Source organism: Callorhinus ursinus, unplaced genomic scaffold, assembly GCF_003265705.2.
Source record: "Callorhinus ursinus isolate GAN/ISIS: 27379988/994484 unplaced genomic scaffold, GSC_fseal_2.0 scaffold64, whole genome shotgun sequence".
NCBI classification, from domain to species: Eukaryota; Metazoa; Chordata; class Mammalia; order Carnivora; family Otariidae; genus Callorhinus; species Callorhinus ursinus.
In genome coordinates, this window is record NW_027397126.1 from 6,235,346 (window position 1) to 6,244,638 (window position 9,293).

The 9,293-nt window shown below is 43.9% G+C and overlaps 1 pseudogene; it reads right to left on the minus strand.

The window, feature by feature from the left end:
- Positions 1-5,767: 5,767 nt before the first annotated feature.
- On the minus strand, positions 5,768-6,640 carry LOC112815524 (small glutamine-rich tetratricopeptide repeat-containing protein alpha pseudogene; annotated as a pseudogene).
- Positions 6,641-9,293: the final 2,653 nt, after the last annotated feature.

Consider the following 9,293-nt stretch of genomic DNA (forward strand, 5'->3'; position numbering starts at 1 on the left):
CCTGGGTGGCTCAGTCAGTTAATCCTCTGACTCTTGATCTCAGCTCAGGTCTTGACCTCAGGGTCATGAGTCCAAGCCCGATGTTGGAGCCCAGCGTGGAGCCTACTTAAAAAAAAAAAAGAACAGATCATAGAACATAGATAGGGCCAATGAAAGAGATGGAAATTGGAAGGGCTTTTTAAGAAAGTATTCTATTTATTTGAGAGAGTGTGGGGGGGGGTTGGTGGGGCAGAGGGGGAGGGAGAGGGACAGGCAGACTCTGAGTTCAGCACAGAGCGCCATCTCAGGACCCTGAGACCATGACCTGAGCAGAAAGCAAGAGTCGGACGCTCCACGGACTGAGCCACCCGGGCACCCCCCTGGAAAGGACTTTTGTGGGTGGAGGAGATATGCTTTAATGGGGAAGAATGAAGCCACTCAAGAAAGGGCAGCTTAGGGGAAGGAGGATACGGGTCCAGTTGACTCTCTCCCACACCATCACAGCACTGCATGTTTTTTCACTTTTCACCCCCCTGTATCATCGTCCACTTGCTGGTCAGTCTCCCTCACAAGGCCGGGAATCCATGAGAATCGGGACACCATGTGTTCTTCGCCCCATCTCCATCTCCAGCATAAAGCAGCCTGTGGCAACTGTACGCAAGGTATTCACCAGTATTTGCTCCACCGATAGTTACACAGGTCAAGAAATGAAACCCCAAGAGATAAAGGGAGGTAAGAGATAAAGTAACAAGGAACTCACAGATACAGATAACAAATCGGTGGTTGCCTATGGTGGGGGGCAAAATGGGTGAAGGGGGTCAAAAGGTACAAACTTCCAGTTATAAAATAAAGAAGTCATGGGGCGCCATGCTACAAGAGTTAATAACACTGTACTATAGATTTGAAAGTTGCTAAGAGCATCATTCTTCAAAGTGCTCATCCCAAGAAAACAAACTTGTAGCTACGTGTGGTGACAGATGTTAACTAGACTTACTGCAGTGATCACTCACTTTGCATTATATACAAAGAGCGAATGGTTACGTTGTCTACCCGAAACTAATACAATGTTACACATCAGTGATAGCGCAATAAAAAATTTGCACATTAAAAAAACCCAAGCCGGCCCTCCCATCATCTGGTGCCCCAGCACAGAGGCACTCAGGAAATGCTGGGTGAACTGCACGCAGCTGAATGAGCCAGCTCTTCACCCAAACCCGAGCCTCGGCAGCACCCCGACTCCTTCGTCTCTCAGCCCCGTCTCTAACCAGTCAGGAGATGCAGTCACTTGTGCCAGAAAGCTATCTTTGGATTCTTGTGAGCCTTTTTGTTTGCATTGCTACAGCAGCCTTGTTCCAGGCTCTCACCGCTCACGTTTTCCCCCTGCCCTGGGTCGGCCGCACAGACGTAAGGAAATCTGAAATCCCCGGCACGACACTCGAAAGGGCTCCGCACTGGAGCTCCACGCTGTTTCCGGGGCGACTTCTCACCACTCCCCTCACACCCCATCCAGTCGGGGCTCCAGGCACAGGAGCCAGCCACTTCCTTTCTTGGAAACCTCACACATACTCATACTGCTTTTGCTCCCGTTGCTAACTCAACCTTCAACAGCCTCTGCACCTCCTCAACCCCGCCTCATCCCTCGCCAATCAAAGCCTCCTCAACCAACCGAGACCTTCTCTGGCCCCCGGGGAAAGGATTCATCAATTCCTCCTCCAAATTGCCGTAAGGCTTTAATTTAATTTAATTTTTTTCTCATGACATTACGAGGTAGTATACTTTGGGAGAGAAAGTGGTGGTGGGTAGGTTTTGTTTAAAATCCTACATTTACTACTTTTTAGGAGTCTGACTTTGGGCATGTCATCTAACCTCTCTGTGCCTTAATTTCCTTAGAACAAAAGGGACTGGTATGATCTAAGTACTTAAAGATTATTTCCCTTGTTCATTCCTGGCATGTCCCACGTGCCAGTGTGCATGCACGCGCTCTCTCTCTACACACACACACACACACACACACACGTGCATATATATTTTATATATATATTTATTGAGAACCTGTATTGTACCTATGTATTATATACCTATAATATAAATATTATATTATATATGTATATATTTATTGTATCTATTATATATATTATATATGTGTATATATATGTATAATATTATTAAATTACATATGTATATATATTTAATGAGTACCTGTACAGGAACTCAATAAATATTTGTGGGACGAATAGAAAATTAGTATATTCTTAATGACGGCTTCTCACTTGAACTGACGAGTTCCATTAGACCGTTGTACTCTGCTCCCAGGATGCAGCAAAGGTGTAGCAGTGAAAGACATGTAACCAGCTCTCACTTGCAGTCCAGCACTCACCAACTTGATCACTGTCATCATGGCCATCATTTTCTTCTTACTGCACTCTCCTTCCTATGCAACCTTGACTCCAAAGAGATGAAAGCACCTAATTACCCTTACAATCGTTCCATCTTATAATTAATCAAAACCAGCTGGGAAAGCAAGTGGAAAATTCCAATTTTTTCAGTTAAATTCCTTTCCTAAAATTGCCTGTGGAATGACTTCAGAAGAGGATCTATCATACTGAAGATGCAGATCCCTGACTCTAGAGATCAGAGCTGCCTGACTGAGGGGCTGATGGCTATGGACACTCAAGGATGAGGCCCATACTCTGTAAATGCTCAATATTATGAGAAAGAGTAAATAATACACAAGAGCCCATAGTTGATTCAATTCTGATGTTCCTCATGCAACACATATGTCAAATAATTAGCAGCCAAAGGCATCTTTACCTTTGCAAAATAATTGTATATTTCTTGGTTAATGTAAACAATCGCATGAAATAAAAACCAGAGCAGCACTTCATGAGTCACTGAAAAGCACATAACCTTTTTCTAAGTAATATGAATTCTCAGAATTTATTCTCACAAAATCATTTCAAAACTAAAAAAAAAGCCAACATTCACAGAAATATTTACCAAAATTTTTTTTTTAAATAATAGCGAACATAGGGGAACAATTCAAATGTCCAACAATAGGGAAATTTTTAAAGGATAAGTTATATTGCCTCTCTAGGTCTCAGTTTCCTTATCTATAAATTAGAAACAATATTTACTTGTTTTAGGGGATTAAGTTAATTAATATAGGATTAAGAATGCACATACTAATTCTAAATTGGGTTCCATGTGCATTCTAAATGGGGTTCCATGAGATTCCCCTTATTAATAAATCCCTTTTTCATTTTGGTTCTTTTGAAAGGTTTCTGTTTCTTGTTCCTTGCAATCAAGTGATTCCCCAATTCAGATGCGGAAGAGTGGAAGACTGGGAGAGAGAAAGACACAGAGAAACACTGCCCTCTCTGTACCCTCCATGTAGTGTACGGAAAAATACAATGAATGTTTAATTATAGGTGACATAATTTACCAGATATAACACCTATAAAAATTTCATTCCAATATTATTTTTTACACAGAGATGCATGCTGACAATGGGCCACCCACTGTTAAGCACCATATGTGCAAGATCTCATTAAATATTTATTTCTATCATCTTAAAGATAAGGAAACTGAGGCTCAGAAAATTTATATATTGTTAGTTGAAAAGCTATAGAAGGCTTTATTTAGGACTGCAATCTCCTGCATGAGTATGTAAGTGTGTGTCTGTGTGTGTGTGTGTGTGTGTGTGTGTGTGTGTGAGAGAGAGAGAGAGAGAGAGAGAGAGAACACAAAAGTGAACAAGCAGAGTGTGGGAGTTGGCTAGGACTGACTTGTTTTGAAGCTAAATTTACCTAGAAGACTACTGTTTTTACCCAGTGGTTTTTTGTTTGGTTTTGGTTTTTAAATTTTTTTTGCATTGTTTGTAGAAGTTACTCAAGATCAGAGTACTGATCTTAAAGCTTCATTTGTATCCCATGGAATTCGTCTTTATTAATGCTTAGGTATCTGTTCCTTTGGAAGTAGGTTGTGTGAAGTACAGAGCTGTTGAACTATCACACCTGGAAGGCTGAAGTTCTTACAAATCTCTCTTCTCTCTGGCTCCCCCACTGATTAAAATCCAGTCCAGAATCACAAAGATCTGCCAGACCCCAAAACCAGAATAATTAACCACAAAGGTGACCTCCCAGTAGACTTTACAGGGGCAATAATATCTGCTTTTAAATCTTACATTATTTAAGTATTGTGCAGTTCATAAAGAAATTTCTGATCTGTGATCTTATTTAAGTGTGACCCAACTTGCCAAGAAACAACACTCCTATTTTAATGAGATGGACTTAAAGATACCTTAACATAACACAGATATCCCAGACCTCACCAATCTGAAATGTTATTTTTATTTTTCATGACCAAAGCATGGAGCTTAAGCCTCCACCAACCTGGTTGCTGGAAATCCAACCTCTATTTCAAAAATGTTCCCTCTGTATATCTTGGGGTACTTTCCAAGGCCCCTCACAAGACTTTCAGTTGCAGGCATCACATAGAGTCTGCTTTGTACTTCTTTGCTTTATCTCTCCCAGGTGGCTGCCCTCCAAGCCAGTGGGAAAAGGCTTCACAATTATCACTACCCATCTTGCAAGACCCAAGGTCCACACCAAGGCTGCTATATGTAGGTGCTTTTCCAAGTTCCCATTAGAGCACTGCTGTAAGAAAAACCTCCATGAACTTCAGTTCAGGGTCTCAACATGGCCCTGAAGCAGCGCAGCCTGCAGTCAGTCTCAATGCACACAACGAGTTTTGAAGACTTTGGCTGGAACCTCACTCCTTGCTTGCCCAGAATCTCGTCGATTATCTCATAAACATGCAATTCTAGGGGAGCCTGGGTGGCTCAGTCATTAGGCGTCTGCCTTTGGCTCAGACCCTGATTCCAGGGTCCTGGGATCGAGCAGGGAGTCCAAAGGCTTGCTTCTCCCTCTCCCGCTCCCCCTGCTTGTGTTCCCTCAAATAAATAAATAAATAAATAAATGCAATTCTATAGATTTCTGGTGCCCAAACTCTTTTAACCAGAGGAGCTCAAACCCATCCAAAGGGCCAGATGGCAGACTGTCTTTGAGTGGTTCTCTGGAAACAGATTCTGAGATAGAGAGTTGCTTACTGGAGGCTGACTGGGGAAAGCTCCTGAAAGTGACAGTGTTGAACTTTACCTGAGCCCTGGGTTCCCAGAAGGCAATGGCAGTTAGGAACCTGACCACTACCACCACCACTCTATTTTTGCTCCTTTGCTAACCGCAAAGGACCACCTCAGCCTGGCCTATTTGCATATACCCAGATGAAGCCGTCTCTACACTTCCTCTCAGCCTCTATAATACTCCTATATAAAGCAAATGATTCCCTTGTCTCCTGCCTTTATAAAACTCCAGTCCTTTCTTTTTCTTTGTTTCTCATTAATGAATATTCTACCTATTGTAATAGCCAGAATGAAGGCATCTCCTTAACTGCCATGTGTATTTTCTTTTTTTTTTAAGTGTGTGATTCCATTTATGTGAAATGTCCACAACAACCAAATCCACAGAGACAGAAAGAGAGGTTAGTGGTTGCCAGGGACTTGGGGAGGGGGCTGGAAAGTGACTATAATGGGGACAGAGCTTCTTTTTGGTGTGATGGAATGTTCTGGAATTAGATGGTGGTGATGGTTGCACAAGGAATGCACTTAATAGCACTGAGTTGTAAACCTTAAAATAGTTAAAATGGTTAAGGTTTATGTTACGTGCATTTTGCCACAGTAGAAAAAAAAAAAGAAATTTAACCACAAGAAGACTCAGAGAATGGTTGTCACTTACAGCTGTTGAACTTGGGGGCTGTTCATCAGGTTTGGTGCCATGCTCATGAAGCCTGGGTTGTTCAGCAGGCTGGTGCTGTCAAAGCCGCCAACACCTCCCATGGGACTCGCTCTAAGCTTCAGCTCTGCCATCTTGAAGTTCAACTTGTGGGGTCCGTTGTGGGGATCCAGCTCCAAAGCCTACCTGTCCTAGGGGCTTGGCTGTGCTCTTTTGAACTGGAGAGCGCTAGGCCCGTCCCCCCGCAGGCTTTGCTGTAGAACGGGTCTATGCAGTCGGCCCACTCACTGTCCTGCCCCGCCCCCGCGTAGCTCCTGGGTTTGCTGGAGGCCATGGCTCTGTTACAGAAACAGATGGCATTGGCTCGGTTCAGCTCAAAGGCTTTCCCGTAGAAGTGCACGGCAGCCTCAACATTTTCTAAGTTTCCTTCGGTTTGGGGGCACTGTGTCTCAGCCTAGCGTTCCTCTGAAGGCGGAGTTTGTTCTGGGGCACTTCACGTCCTGCAGCATCTCCTTGCGGGTGGCGGTAGCTTCAAATATCTCCGGAAGAGTCCGAGGGAGTGCGAGGCCCCTGCCATACACCGTCAGCCCCGAGGGAGTCTCCAGGCACTGGATTGCAACTTCCAAACTCTCCTGGGCATCAGTGGGAGTCCCCCAGGTCCCACAGCTGGCTGTGCAGGAACCTGACGTAGAGAGGTATAGGTCAAGCGCTTCCCGTTACCCACTTTGACACAGGAAGAGACCATGCCTAAGAGTTTTCGACATCTCTCAGGGCCCTGAAGCTGACCCACCCACGCGGCTGCGCCTGCGCACTGCGGTGCTGCCCCCTGCCCCCCCCCCCGCCCGCGCCCTGCCTTCCCAGCGCGCCCCCATGCCTGCATAGAAGGAGCCTTGCATTCTGTCTTTGACAGGTGGTAGGCCTGTGAGGAGGTGAGGGAGGTAGAGTTGAGCAGTGGAAGATGCCAACCTGCAATGTGGTTGTAAGTGGGGCCTCGGGTGATTCTATGAGGGCTCCAGAGTCGGGGTGGCCCTTTCAGAATTGTCCTGAATTCAGGCAAGGCTGTCCAGTTTTTGTATCCCTAATTAGCCAGTTACTCAGCCCCCAGGAGCGGGTATAACCCAGGGCAACTTCCAATGGGAAGAAGCAACTGCGAGCTTCCAGCAGCCTAACTCCAAGTATCTGAAGATGGTGCCTGCACAGGGGATCTGAGTCAAAGTATCCACTGCATTGATGGGAAACTAGCCATTGATTCTCCACGTCTCTGTAGACTCCCAGACATCAAGGAGAATGCCTCCCTCCTCAACTTAAAAATCAAAAGCCGCTATGAATATCAGTAAATGAAAAGGATGCAAACAAATCTGGGATGGAGCTAAGATACAAATGATAGTAAGGAACAACTGGAGAAAACGGATGGGCATGCCCTCTACATACATTTTAGAGCTCTCGAGGAGTGTTTCTCAAGCTGTGGTTCACAGATTTTCCTGGGCTAGTACCTTAATGCATTAAACTTGTGTTCAAAAAACAAAATTCAACTGAGTAATTGAAGATCTAATTGGCTTTACTCCACGACTAATGAATCGGGCAGCATCCCATCTAGCAAGTAGAAAGGAATTCCAAGGAGCTGTACAAAACGGAAGGATTTTATAGACAGATACAGGGTGGGAGAAGGAGAAGAGATTATTAGCAGAAGAAAAGAAAATTGTTTTGGGCAAGTTCACCTTCCCTTAAGGGGCATGGCATGGGGGTCTTACCTTGCCAATTACTTCACTAGTGCTGATCAGGAAATTCCAGATTGATTGGTTTGAAATTTCACTCTTGGGAGAGGCTGATACTGCAATTAGATTAGGTATTAAGTCTTGGTGGGGCTTAGGAAAGTGGCTCCATTTTAGGCCTTTTGCTCTTTTTAACACTTGATAAGCCAGTCTATAGTTTTGTTTCTGAAATGAATTAGCAATATACTCATGAGTATTTAATGAAAATAAAATTTAAAAATTAAGTGACATCATTTGTTGCTACTTAATCAATGTCAGCCCAAGTTTCTCCATTCTTTCTAAGGAGAGGTTTTTCTTACTGAATTGCATATGAATTTGTACCAGCTTGAGCTCAAGACAAAAATATTATAAGTAACTCTTTTGTCATCACGAGCCTAATTCTTTGTACATCTTTTTTCCTTCTTCCCAGAAGCATTTACTGAGCTCTGTTCTGTGTCAGGTATTATTCTATACCCTGTGGAGGAGACAAAATCTTTTTTCTGTATTTTTCTCCTCTTGATTACTGCCACCATAAGGCACAGATGACTTTGATAGGGCAATGTCAGTGGTAAGGGAGAAGCAAAATACAGTCCACAGTTAACTGAGGAGCTGATGCTAATGAAGACAACTTTGTGCAAACTGCTCTTTCTAAATTCTGCAAATCTGGAACCTAGAAACATTGCTGTTCTACGTTGGTAGCTCAGTGGAGATGCAGGGTGGTGGGAACATGTGTTTCATTCTCTTGTTTCACATTTTGTTCTATAGTGGGAGAAATGGAGCATGTTTAAATGCTGATGAGAAGCAACAAGGAAGCCAGTAGACTAGATTGAAGATATAGGAGATAGGATCATTTACCTGAAGAGGAGTAAGAAATGGGATTTGCCTCATACTCAAGGAAAAGTACCTCTTCAGCTGTGACTGGGGAAGGGAGAGGTTAGAGCAGGAGGCCAGCCAGTTAAAGACAGTTGGACTGATGCAGGGTTATGGTTTTTTCCAGATACACAGGACAGTGAAGAATTAAAGGAGTTGGCCAGTGACTAATTGAGAAGATAGATCTAGCGTCTAGATTAAAGTAAAAGAGGGGGGTGAAAACCAAAGAAAACTGGGAGAAAATGGAAGGGTCTGAAATTGGGAGATATCAAAAAAAAATTTTTTTAAGATTTTATTTATTTATGGGACACCTGGGTGGCTCAGTTGGTTAAGCGTCTGCCTTTGGATCAGGTCATGATCCCAGGGTCCTGGAATCGAGTCCCACATCGGGCTCCCTGCTCAGCAGGTAGTCTGCTTCTCCCCTCCCCATGCTGGTACTTGTGCTTGTGCTCTCTCTCTCTCAAATAAATAAGATTTTTTTTTTTAAGATTTCATTTATTTATTTTTGAGAGAGAGAGAGCATGAGCACGAGCAGGGGGGAGGAGCAGAGGGAGAGGGAGAAACAGACTCCCCCGCTGAGCAGGGAGCCCAATGCAGGGCTTGATCCCAGAACCCTGGGATCATGACCTGAGCTGAAGGCAGACGCTTAACCGACTTAACTGACTCAGCCACCTAGGTGCCCTCAAATAGGTTTTAAAAAGGAGAAAGAGAGAAGAAAAATTGTAGCAAGAGCTAGCATTTACTATATGCCAGGCATCATTCTAAGCAATCAATTCAAAAATAACCCCAAGAGGCATATTCTGTTTCTTCCCATGTTTATATAAGAGGAAACTGAGGCAGTAAGGTTAAATCATGTGTGCAAGGTCACATAAGAAGTGGTACAGCTCTGGTCAGTCTGGTTTTT